Genomic DNA, 13,969 nt, shown 5'->3' with positions numbered 1-13,969 from the left:
ATCAATGACTAAACGCCATTTTTTCTCGCTTGGAGAAGTTGATTTTTTTTCAACAATCCACAAGGGTGAATTATACGGCGACTTGCTATGTCTGATTATATTTTCTCTTAGCATTTCGTTTATTTGACGATTTATTTCGCTTTCTAAAATTTGAGGGTGCCTATAATTTTTGCAGTATATAGGCTTATGCGATGTAGTAATTATTTGGTGTTTCACACAATCGGTTGTAGTCAAATTTAAGCCTTCAATGTAAAATGTTCTTTTATTTTTATAAAGGAATTTTTTAAAAATTTTATGTTCTTCTTCATTCAAATCGGGAGGAAATAGATTTCTAAATTCTGCAACTTCAGCCTTTTCTAAGTAGTTGATTTCCTCATACGCAGGATTAAAAGTAGGATTAAAAAGCGGAATATCATAATTATTAACTGTCATTATTTTGGTTTTGAAATTAATTATTGAGCCCATCGGGTATAAAACATTGATGCCTAATATGCAATCAAATGACTTATCAATAAAGTGGGTTAATTTAACAGACATTGTTTCGTCTTTTGCATTAAACTCACTTGGCACATTTACAATTACTTCTTCTGTTATAATATTATTTCCTATTAGGGTATTTAATAAGATGGGTTTTTTCAGATTTCTTTTTACGCCTATATTAGAGAAAAAAACATAACTTCCTAGCGTTGTAGCAGCCCCACTATCTACAAGGCACCTAGTTTTTATGTTATTTATTGTTAAAATTATTATGGGTAATGTGGTTCCAGAGGCGGTAAATGAAAATTTTGGGTGGCATTAATAGCTCCAATATCCATTGGTTCATGATATGGGACATCATTAAAACTTATTTTCTGATTTTGTCGTAGATCCATATTTGGATTTTGTAAATTATTATTATTTCCATTATAACTATCTGGATGGCCTCTTAGAAGGGGAGACCTGTAGTTTTCGCTATTATTTATATTATTCTGAGCATAGTTATTTCCTCTATTCCTGTTGTTATATTGATAATCATAATTGCGTAAACTGTTGCTATTACGATTATTTGAATTTTGAAAATTTCTTCTAAAATTTGTATTCCCACTTGCAAAATTATTTCTATTTTGAGACTTATTCATAGTAAAATTATTATTATTAAATGATTTACTTTCATTTGGAAAATGGAAATTGTTTTGCAAATTGTTATACGGAAAATTATGCACTTGTCTTCTATTCACTAATATTATGTCTTTTAGTATATTATTTTCTATGTAATATGTGATTTTGTAATAATAAAGATTTAATATGAAGAGGCAAAAAGTTTACATAAATATCAAATATCATCTTTTCATTATTGTCGGGAGTATACAACTTATCAGGTTCTAAACTATATTTAATATTCATTTGGCTTAATATTTCTCTTAACTTATGGTGTAATTCTTCAATGCTCTTAGCATCAACGTTCATTGCATCGCTTCTTAAATTAAAATAAGTTCTCTTTACTCCAAACTCTGCTATAAGCTTATTTAATAACTTCTCCCAACTTGGGTTGACTAGAGTTTCCACTGCTCTTAAAGCTTTACCTTGAATCCTATTGCTCAATACAAGTTGTAGCGTAACTAGATGTTCAGCAGGTGTCAACTGCAACACAGTACGAACGTCTCTCAAATAATTGCTTAAACTATACTCACTAGTTCCAGTAAATGCTGGTAAGCTTCTTGCCTCGCGCAAGCTTTCGGATAATGTTAGGGCCATAGTGTTGTTGTTGTAAAATCGTAGTCGTCTTATTAAGCAGCACCCAATTGTCCAATAGATGTTGATGTTGTAGCAATCGTATTACTCTAGTTTTTACTATGTTATTGAGTAATTTTGAATGAAATGTGTGTTTGTTGCTGTTTTTCTCTTTTTTTGTGTAAGTTTACAAAGATGTATGTAATAAGTTCTTTCACTCACTTTGTTTCATTATTATTATTATTGTTTTTTTTTTGTCTTTTAGTGCGTATCACTTAAATTTGAACGAGAACACTTATACTATATATAATTTTTATAGTTCTTGTGCTGCACTGTCACTGCGTTAAAATGTTGGTTTCGATTCCATTTGTTTTTGATGGTATGAAAAATGTATTATCTCTCAATTAATTTTGTTCTCAGAGTGGAATTTTTTGTAATTTTTGTAATAAACGGTATAATGAAAAAAATGTTAACGGGATAGTGAAAAAAAATATGTAATTTTTTCTGTTATTTTTATTTCACCATTTAATTGTTCAAATCAATTAAGTTTTTAATTTGTTTTTCTTATAATTTTATTTTGAAAACTGGATTTCACTCACATACTATGTACATTCTAATCTTATTTTATTTTTTTTGATCAGTTTTTAAACGAACATCACAGCCGCAAAAGTTAATTTTAATATAATGTTTATTTGTTGTAATAGGAACTTATTAAGAAAAAGTTTACTTAGTATTTAATTTTCTTTTCTTATACGAAAAGTATTTGTGTTACACGCGAAATGTTCGCTCACTGGATACGATATAAATACTATGCGTATCCCATCCTCGTCGCCACTAATATTTTTTATGCATAAAGAAAACTCTGAAGACTTTTTGTTTAAATTCCACTTGATTTAATTTTTAGTATTCTTTACTTGCTCTTCAAGCTGTCAACTTAAGACTAATTTTTAACAATCACGTTATCTTAAACTAAAGCTTTAAATATAAGAAAGGTACGAAATGAAATTAAATCTAATAATGTGAGAGCGGCTTACAACAACGATAATATATAACTTATATGTATGTATGTATGTAGATAGTATATCTTATAATACGAGTGCTCTAATAAGCACGTTGAATGCAATTTAACCTTCATAAACTACCAAAGTATGCAATTCAGTATTTTCAGCAGAATAATCAAATACTCAAGCACTGTAAACCAATTTGAATACGGCAAAAACTCACAAAAAAAACTTGAATGCGATACTTAGTTTTAATTTGAAGCTCATATTAACAACAGTAAAACGGCAGATAAAAAACAAGAAAAGAAACGAAACAATAGACGTGCCGACAAAAATTGTTGACAACAACAGTTTAAGCAGTTGAAACTAACAAAGGTAGGTTTTGGGATCGATCAATGAAGGATTGTGCATTATAGAACCGAGACGTTTTTTTTATAGCACGACGCGAATTGGAAGAGAAGATGATGATGCATGAGATATTGGCGAACATTATTCTTTAAGGGAGCTAGAAATCAAGCTAAGGAGGGCCACCGAACCTCAGCGGGGTTTTGTATTTGTATTGTATTGTATAACCTTTATTTTCTCGTAAATATTTACAATTTCTAGAGTATTACAATATGAAATAAAAATACAAATAGGAAAATAGATAATGACATTAGATGCTCATTCAAAGAGCAGAGGAAATGCCATTTCATTCATTCAGTATTATAAATGCTTGTGAGGCGCATAATAATAACAAATAGTATAGCCTGTGTTCGAAATTCGACCAACGTGTATTTTTTTCAACTCAGTCTATGCATCAAGTGTTGGAAATATAGCAAACTGGTCTAACTTACTTAATTTTTCTTTAAAAATTTGAATTTGATCTAAGACTTTGTACTTTTTGATTATATTTTCTTAAATTTTCTACAAACTTGTAATTATAACGTTTTGGTATGGAGCTCCTTAAACAAAAATATAAAAATTATGTAAAATCAAATGAGATTGACATATAATTATGGTGAAATTACTTGAAATTGAATTGAAAAATAGGTTTTTCCACACCACCCGGAAGGTCCCCGTTGGCGCGCTACCGAAGTTAGTTTTGGGAGCTCGGTTCCCCAGTAGGCCTATATCACCCATATACATATATCGCCCATTTACGTTAATAGTGTCATAATTCAGAAAACACGACCTTTTAGTTAAAAACGAAGAAATTTGCTAAAGGAATTTAGCCTATTTCACCCCACGCGTTTAATTTTGTATAAATACATATCTAATAGGTAAGAGTGACACAAAACAAAAATTTCGAGTAGAAACGAGGAGAAGGCAGAGTTTACTAAGAAAATTTTTAATTAAAGAAAAAAATAAAGTACTTAAATTGCGAAAAAATTAAGTGAAGTGAAAAAACGGTTCCATATAAAAACGCAATAAGTGCACTAAGACTTTTTTCCGGGTTTTAATGTGATCATTGTGGAAATATGAAGATTCTAATGTTCGGATATTTAATGCTGGGATTCCCATTGAGATCTATGTACGTAATTAATTTGTATTAAATTTGTAAACACTCCATTTCGTGAATATATATGACCAGATCTACCATAAAATATCGTCTGTGAACAATATAATACTAAGATATAACAAAGCAGAATAAATTAGAAAGAAAATAAAAACAAACAAAAACATTGAAATTATTCACGCAAACATATTTACTAAAATAAAATTAATTTCATAACTTTAAGCGACATAAACAAATTAGGGTTATGGGATTTAAGCATCGGATTAATGGATATATAATCCAACAAAGTTAGCCTAATAATAAATATAGTGGATAATATACTGCCTATGCAATACGGCCGCTATGATGCCGGTTGCCGTTTTGACCTAAAATTAAAAACGTTTTTGGAACGTTTTTTGTTTCGTTTAATATACAACCTGAAATTTTCCGACTGAGTCAAGTTGCATTTAAATAATAATAAACCAATTTGAAATAAGAGAATATATAATAAAATAAAATAAGAAATTAAATATATTAGCGTAAAAGGCAATATAAACAAGTAAGGAAGGCTAAGTTCGGGTGTAACCGAACATAACATACTCAGTTGAGAGCTATGGAGACAAAATAAGGAAAATCAATCTGGGGTAACCCTGGAATGTGGTTGTATAACATGTGTATCAAATGAAAGGTATTAAAGAGTATTTTAAGAGAGAGTAGGCCATAGTTCTATGGATGAACGCCATTTAGGGATATCGCCATTAAGGTAGACCAGGGCTGACTCTAGAATTTGTTTGTACGATATTGGTATCAAATGAAAGGTGTTACTGAGCATTTTAAGAGGAAGTGGGCCTTAGGTCTATCGGTGGACGCCTTTTCGAGATGTCCCCATTAAGGTGGACCAGGGGTGATTCTATAATGTGTTTGTACGATATGGGTATCAAATGAAAGCTGTTAATGAGTATTTTGAAAAGGAGTGATCCTTAGTTCCATAGGTGGACGCCGTTTCGAGATATCGCCATAAAGGTGGACCAGGGGTGTCTCTAGAATGTGTTTGTACGATATGGGAATCAAATGAAAGGTGTTACTAAGCATTTTAAGAGAGAGTGGGCATTAGGTCTATAGGTGGACGCCTTTTCGAGATATCGCCATTAGGGTGGGCCAGGGGTGACTCTAGAATGTTTGTACGGTATGGGTATCAAACGAAAGGTGTTACTGAGCATTTTAAGAGGGAGTGGGCATGAGGTCTATAAGTGGACGCCTTTTCGAGATATCGTCATTAGGGTGGGCCAGGGGTGACTCTAGAATGTGTTTGTACGATATGTGCATCAAACGAAAGGTGTTACTGAGCATTTTAAGAGGGAGTGGGCATTAGGTCTATAGGTGGACGCCCTTTCGAGATATCGCCATTAGGGTGGGACAGGGGTGACTCTAGAATGTTTGTACGATATGGGTATCAAACGAAAAGTGTTACTGAGCATTTTAAGAGGGAGTGGACATTAGGTCTATAGGTGGACGCCTTTTCGAGATATCGCCATTAGGGTGGGCCAGGGGTGACTCTAGAATGTTTGTACGATATGGGTATCAAACGAAAGGTGTTACTGAGCATGTTAAGAGGGAGTGGACATTAGGTCTATAGGTGGACGCCTTTTCGAGATATCGCCATTAGGGTGGGCCAGGGTGACTCTAGAATGTGTTTGTACGATATGGGTATCAAACGAAAGGTGTTACTGAGCATTTTAAGAGGGAGTGGACACTAGGTCTATAGGTGGACGCCTTTTCGAGATATCGCCATTAGGGTGGGCCAGGGGTGACTCTAGAATGTTTGTACGATATGGGTATCAAACGAAAGCTGTTACTGAGCATTTTAAGAGGGAGTGGGCATTAGGTCTATAGGTGGACGCCTTTTCGAGATATCGCCATTAGGGTGGGCCAGGGGTGACTCTAGAATGTTTGTACGATATGGGTATCAAACGAAAGGTGTTACTGAGCATTTTAAGAGGGAGTGGACACTAGGTCTATAGGTGGACGCCTTTTCGAGATATCGCCATTAGGGTGGGACAGGGGTGACTCTGGTATGTTTTTGTACGATATGGATATCAAATTGAAGGTATTAATGAGGGTTTTAAAAGAGAGTGGCCCTTAGATGTATATGTGAAGGCGTTATCGCGATATCGACCAAAATGTGGACCAGGTGATCCAGAAAATCATCTGTCGGGTACTGCTAATTTATTTATACATGCAATACCACTAACAGTATTCCTGCCAAGATTCCAAGGGCTGTTGATTTCGCCTTGTTGAACTTTTTCATTTTCTTCTACTTAATATGGTAGGTGTCACACCCATTTTACAAAGTTTTTTCCAAAGTTATATTTTGCGTCAATAAACCAATCCAGTTACCATGTTTCATCACTTTTTTCGTATTTGGTATAGAATTATGGCATTTTTTTCATTTTTCGTAATCTTCGATATCGATAAAGTGGGCGTGGTTATGGTCAGATTTCGCCCATTTTTTATACCAAGAAAAAGTGAGCTCAGGTAAGTACGTGGGCTAAGTTTAGTGAAGATATATCGGATTTTGCTCAAGTTATTGTGTTAATGGCCGAGCGGAAGGACAGACGGTGGACTGTGTATAAAAACTGGGAGTGGCTTCCACCGATTTCGCCCATTTTCACAGAGAACAGTTACCGTCATAGAATCTATGCTCCTACCAAATTTGAGAAGGATTGGTAAATTTTTGTTCGACTTATGGCAATAAAAGTATTCTAGACAAACTAAATGAAAATGGGCGGAGCCACGCCCATTTTGAAATTTTCTTTTATTTTTGTATTTTGTTGCATCATATCATTACTGGAGTTGAATTTTGACTTAATTTACTTATATACAGTAAAGATATTAAATTTTTTGTTAAAATTTGAATTAAAAAAATTTTTTTTTTTAAAAGTGGGCGTGTTCTTCATCCAATTTTGCTAATTTTTATTTAGCACATATAGAGTAATAGTGGTAACGTTCCTGCCAAATTTCATCATGATATCTTCAACGACTGCCAAATTACAGCTTGCAAAACTTTTAAATAACCTCTTGTAAAAGTGGGCGGTGCCACGCCCATTGTCCAAAATCTTACTAATTTTCTATTTTGCGTCATAACGTCAACCCATCTACCAAGTTTCGTCGCTTTATCTGTCTTTTGTAATGAGTTATCGCACTTTTTCGGTTTTTCGAAATTTTCGATATCGAAAAAGTGGGCGTGGTTATAGTCCGATATCGTTCATTTTAAATAGCGATCTGAGATGAGTGCTCAGGAACCTACATACCAAATTTCATCAAGATACCTCAAAATTTACTTAAGTTATCGTGTTAACGGACGGACGGACGGACGGACGGACATGGCTCAATCAAATTTTTTTTCGATCCTGATTATTTTGATATATGGAAGTCTATATCTATCTCGATTCCTTTATATATGTACAACCAACCGTTATCCAATCAAACTTAATATACTCTGTGAGCTCTGCTCAACTGAGTATAAAAATGTAATGTTATATTTTTGTAACTTTTTTTTTTTTGTTGAGTATAAGACGTACTTTATCTAAAATGAGGATTAAATCTGCAAATGCAAAAACATTTTCGGGCAAATTTGCCATTAATTGTTATAAATAAATTAGTTTCATCAAAAGTTAACTCATTATTTGCGATTTCATTTTTTTTTTGAAAACAACTAAAATAAAAAATAAAGAATCTGTCAAATAAAGACATGTATTTACGTGTAAGTGAAATTTGCCACAAAAAATGGGCCGGTCAAAAATTAATTCTATTTAAGATTTTTTGGTATGCTACAAATTATTTTGGAACAATTTTTTAGGATTTTGATAGAGGCTATTATAGATAAGTGGCAACAATGGGAAACCATGCTTTAATCTTTCAACTTGTAGCGCGTACACTTATGTAGGTTTGTGTCTTAGAGCACTTACATAATTTGTCCAAAGATGGCACGCTTTTGTGCAAGAAAGTAAATATCCATATTTGGAGAGAATGTTGGATTTACAAAAAACTTTTTCTATTAATTATAAACAACTAGAGTAATATTTGTTAACAAAAATAGGCCTATGCACTGCGGCTGATCTTCACGAATCGATTCATATCACTTTTATATGATTTTACGTATGCTAACTGTGCGAAACCGCCTGTCAATTGTTTGTATGGAAATTTTGTTAGCGTATTAATATATAGATTATAATTGCTTACAATTAAAAAGATATAAATATGTACAAGGAAAAAGTATACTATGTATATTAAAACAAAAAATTCAAAATTACAGATGTCAAGGTACTTTCATCAAATAGAAGAAGAAAAAAAACGTCGATGCTAATGGACACAGGTACTTATATTATAGGCCTCAAAACAATTTCAATGCCCTCATGATTGAAACCAAGTAGCCACTGCTTCACTTCCCTCAGAAATGCTGGTAGCGCTGTAATGAGTCGTATTTCAGCAGGTAGTTTGTTATATAGATTACATGATACGATGGTGTAGAGATGATACGATGGTGTAAAGTTTGGTGCGAAAGCTAGGAACTTTTGTTTGAGATAACGTCTTATTTCTCAGATTGTAAAGGTTGTATATTGGACTTTGCGTATACCCGCTCCTTATAAACAAATTTTTAAAACTTTAAAATATTATAAGTGCCGCACAGGAAGAATATTTAATTTTTTGAATAGATCAATAGAGTGTGTTAAACGACCAGCCTTACATATTCTTCGGATTAGACACTCCTGTAGGATTAAAAGCGGATTGATCTTACTAGCGTAGGCCCCACCCCAACAACTTATTCCGTATTGTAATTTTGAACGGATTAGTCCATGATACACCAACAACAATATTCTATTTGAACACAGTTTTCTTAAGTTATAGAAAGACCGAAGAGCTGATAACCTATAAGATTTCATTGCAGAAATATGCGATGACCAACTTAGATTTTGATCGATTATAACACCCAAATATTTGAAATTAGAAGCGACTTCGATATCAAAACATTTACTTTCACAACTTCTTTTCTCATCAAAACTGACAGTTGTGTTATTTTGAGTACAAGTAGTTGAGCACAAATGATGCCGCATACATATAGAACTATGAAAGACAACCTCGTTCTTAGGTATTTCCTTCCCGCAGAGGTTGAAATACATCAACTTGGTTTTGCTGCTTACCACGAGCTTATGCCTTGCGAACCAAGATCTTAAAAGGTAAACATCGTGATTAATATCAGCAAAAAGATTAAATTCATTTTTCGATCCATATGCGATGGCAATGTCATCAGCAAAAGCTGTTACTTAACCAATAAAAGGTAAAGAGAATATTGAATTAATGTATATTAAAAATAAGATTGGTCCAAGAACCGAACCCTGTGGAACCCCTAGGGTTATAGGCCTGGGTTCACTTAGATTATTTTCAAATTTAACTCTCTGAACTCTATTCTCTAGATATGACGTAAACCAATAAATAATGTTACCACGAAAACCTGCGTAGCTAAGCTTGCTTATTAGAATACTATGGCCAAGCATATCAAATGCCTTTGTTATGTCTACAAAGCGACTCGCACAATATTTTTTATCATCAATTGACTTATAAATAAAGGAAGAAAAATCTAGAAGAGCATCTTCAGTAGAAAGCCCTACATAAAACCAAATTGCTTAGGGCTAAAAAATCTAACTTTGTTTAAATACGACAGCACCTTATTTTTCACTGCTTTCTCAAAAATTTTTGAGAACTATACCAGTTTTGGTTCGCATTATTTGCATAAAATTTAGGGAGCAGTGATATTAGTGCCTGAAATATTTACAAATAATTTAATTTCGCTGTAGCTTTATAGTGGCTACCGTAGTGTGGTGGCAGCGTGTTCCGCCTACCACAACGAAAGTTCTGAGTTCAAACCTCAGGCAAAGCTCCGAATGCATTTCTGCCATGAAAAGTCTCTCAATGAAAATTCATCGACCTTGCAGATGCCGTTTGGAATCGACATAAAGCATGTAGGTCCCGTCTCTCTAACTTGTAGGAAAAATTAATAGGTGCACGACGGAAGCTGGAAGAGAAGCTCAGCCTAAATCTCTTCGGAAGTATATCGCGCGTTGTATTTATTTATTTTTATAGCTTTACAAATTTAAATAAATATCGATCTTAGCAATAGAGTAATAGATTCAGTATCAGTTAAAGCAAAAAATGGTTGTTGAAAAGATTTTCTTTTTGACGAGCGTCAGGAGGGTCACTGAACACTTGGATGCTAACGGAACACATCCCATTTTCAGTTTTGGCGATTTTTTTTTTTTTTTTCTTTTTTCAAACCTATACAGCATCACCTCTACTAGTTTTTATTCATAAAAAATCCGCCGAGAATGAAAAAACACAAAATTATTAAGAAAAATTTGATCATATTTAGATATTTTTAAAAACTTACAAATTTTCGTAATCACATCGAACTTTTGTTAGTCTATCCACAAACGTCCAAAATATATTTTAAAAATTTTTTCTTCAATTTACTTATTTTTTGATTTGGTTAATTTTTTACAACAGTTGCAACTTAAATTTGGTTATTGTTACTCGCTGACTGAAATTTACTCAAACGCGTGTCGTACATAAGCTATCAGCGCTGCGGATCTACTTGTACAGTAAACAAATCCCCCCCAAAACAAAAACAAAAAAACAAATTAATAACTAGCAATGACTGGTGAACGAGACAATTGCCAAATGCTGCAGACGACGAATGTTCGTATCGCAAGCGTTTTAAATTCAAATTTAAATTTTTCACACAGGCGCACACACACACATACAAATAGCGCAACAGCTGCTGCAACGTTTGTCTTTATGTGGGCAGCTGCAGAGGTGTTTGCTGGGCAAAATTGTTGGCACTTGCAGTTGTACTGGTGTTGCATGTTCTTACTTCATTTCATGCCGGTAGAGTGCAGTTGAGTGCTGATTGCTGTTGTTTGTTGTATGACAGTTGTTATTCTTGTTGTTGTTGTTCCTGCTGCTATGTTTGACTACAGGCGACAACTGTTGAATTGCATTTATATTTTTTTCGCTTAACAAATGCTATTTTTATTTAATTTCATTTATTGTTGTTGTTACCAATTTAAAATGAGTAACATTTGCAGCAGTTTCGCCAGTTAGTATTTTACTAATTGACATGGCCGTAGGTAGTTTGAGGGATCGGCGGCACGTGCCCCTTCCTGTGGAATTGTTTGCATAGCATTTATAACATGGCCTTCAGTGCAATGGATTTTAGCCCGAAAGCAATTTCAGTTTATTTTCAGTCCTATTTTGGACAGCTCTAAAAATATAAATACATATGTTCCTTAATCCTCAACAGCTAAGGAATGGGCAGAGGCCGCGTTTTTTCACATCGTAAAAGATGTAAAAAACGCGCTGCCAAACCACGTGGTACAAAGTTCTCTAGTCGCATTTTTCCATAGAATTCTGGGACTGAGAGAGCTGTCGTTACAAGCGAGGCAGTTGTAGACAGTTAGAATGTTTTTCCACCTGCGCTGGATACGGGAAGTCAGAGAAATTAGAGAAGTTGGGTTACGGCGCTACTCAGTGATAATATATCGCAACGATAGCTGGTAGTACTTGTCAGGAGGAGATTACTCAGAATTTTATGGACTCATGAGTCTGTCAGCCCAAAAATTACAGAGCTTTACTCTTTTTCGAAACGGAAGATCTTAACGTTTATATAGAAACCTATCCTATATCTAATGTTGAAAATAAACTTCCCATGATATTGGGGTGCCCAAAGCCAGCAGAATTTCGAATACAAACGCAATTTTACGTAGAAAACTGGAGAGTGTTTGAGCATAAAATTGACGCACAGGAGATTTAATGCTTGAAAAAGAAACGAAAACTAATTTGATGCGTGGTTCACCTCATCTCCGTCGCTACGCTCACGCGACTTGTATATTAAAGACAAATTGTTTTCCGAAGCTCTATGAAGCCCTCGAGGGCACCCCTATTCTAGGTGCCAATAGTAATCGCTACTTTGTGTCGTTTCGTGGAAATAGAAACTCAGCGCACGACAGCGTCAATCATTTACAGATGAAAGAAGGTAGAAGACAAGGCCTACCTGCAAAGAGTACTTTACTAAAAATATTGAAAGAAAGGGGATTTTAAATTTTCCTGAGTACTAGCAAATTTCCTTAGGTCAAAGCACTGTTATCCTGTTGTTGAAGCAACACTTAGCCTTATTTAGTTGAGAAGAAATCAGCAGTTCTAGGAAACATGCTGCCTTAGTAGGGATGAACCAAAGTTGTATAAATGCTAGAAGAAGTTGCTTGATAGAGTATGTAGTCCGTGTCGCAGCAATACGATTACACGGCACATCTCCTTCTGGAGTTAGATTTAATTCTTACGCTACAATAGGTGGTAATTGACTTCACTAAGATAGTCGCCGGACAGAAATTGACAATGTTACTGAACATTTGGAACAAAATCATATTAAACCTCACAGCTTTCCATAGTTCGAAATCGACCGCCGGATGCTTTCTATTTTAAAAAGCATTGTACGTTCCTTTTCACACAGTATTGATGGTTGTAAACAATGTACCTGAATATTTTTTCTGTTGCTCTGTGAAAATCTGATAAAATTAAAGAGAATCCATGATGCTACAAAACCAAACAGGTGACCTCAGTAGTACAACAACAAAAATTTGACGGCCTTCATAATCCGGCCATGAGTTTTAAAGTAGTGGGAAGGGAAAATTGTTGGTAATATTTTGCTAACTTTTTAGTAGTTTAGCAATATAAAGTGAGGAAAAGAGTCAAAATCGATATAACTCACGATTTGGAAACGGGAACATGACAGAAAAGTGATGAGAAAACAGAGGCAACAGGAAGAAAAAGTAGAGGAAGTTGGAAGGAAGTGGGAAAAGTAAAGAGATCAAAAGGAAGAGGGAGAGTGAGAGTAAAAGTAAGAATAAAGGCAATGGTTTGAGAAAAATTAGTAAAAAGAGCTTTACGGAAAAAGTAAGAATAATATAAGGATAAGATTAAGTGTAATAGTGCTAATTATACTTGAATAAGAGCATGGACAGGAAGAGTAAGAGGGAAAACGGGAAGATTAACGGAAGAATGAAAAGGATAGAGAAGTTGAATAGGCCGATTAAGGTAAACTAGAAAATGCAGAGTGGATAGGAATTAAGAGAGGATGAAAAGGGAACCATGTCTGTCGGGTTTGAACATACGGCTATTTCATGTTTGTCGAAACGTTTCCATTGTCAGCCAGAGCTGTTTAAAATAAAGTTTTGGTAGACCACATATTTCGGTTTTTGTCTAAACGTTTCCAGCGTCAGCCAGAGCTGTTTACAATAAAGTTTTGATAGGACACATATTTTTTCTTTTGCCATCAATTAATTTCTATGAGTTCCGATTTTTTGAAGCATTGTTGCTATAAAACATCTGCCGCTTTATATATTTACGCCAGCCACCATTTTCTGCACAATGAACCTAGCTCTTATCGCTTCATATACATAGACAAATGTTGGGTCTCGAGACCGTGTACCGCCGATCCCTAGCTTTCATATTACAAGCCTCCCAAACACTCATGAAATTGTTTCAGGTCGTCAACCATCTCATTAACGTCAAAAGTCTGTTTCCATATTCCATAGTTATGGACAAGAGCAAACTCTGAAGAGTCAGCTGTTGAGTTGCGTTGACTAAAACTTTCCCATTTCCACTCAGGAAAAGAGAATAAATCCTCCCATAAAAGGAAAATCAAACCGCAGGCGCTGTTTTCCTGCAC

This window comes from Eurosta solidaginis, chromosome 4 (assembly GCF_040869045.1).
Source record: "Eurosta solidaginis isolate ZX-2024a chromosome 4, ASM4086904v1, whole genome shotgun sequence".
In the NCBI taxonomy this organism is placed as follows: Eukaryota; Metazoa; Arthropoda; class Insecta; order Diptera; family Tephritidae; genus Eurosta; species Eurosta solidaginis.
This window is presented reverse-complemented; position numbering follows the sequence as displayed.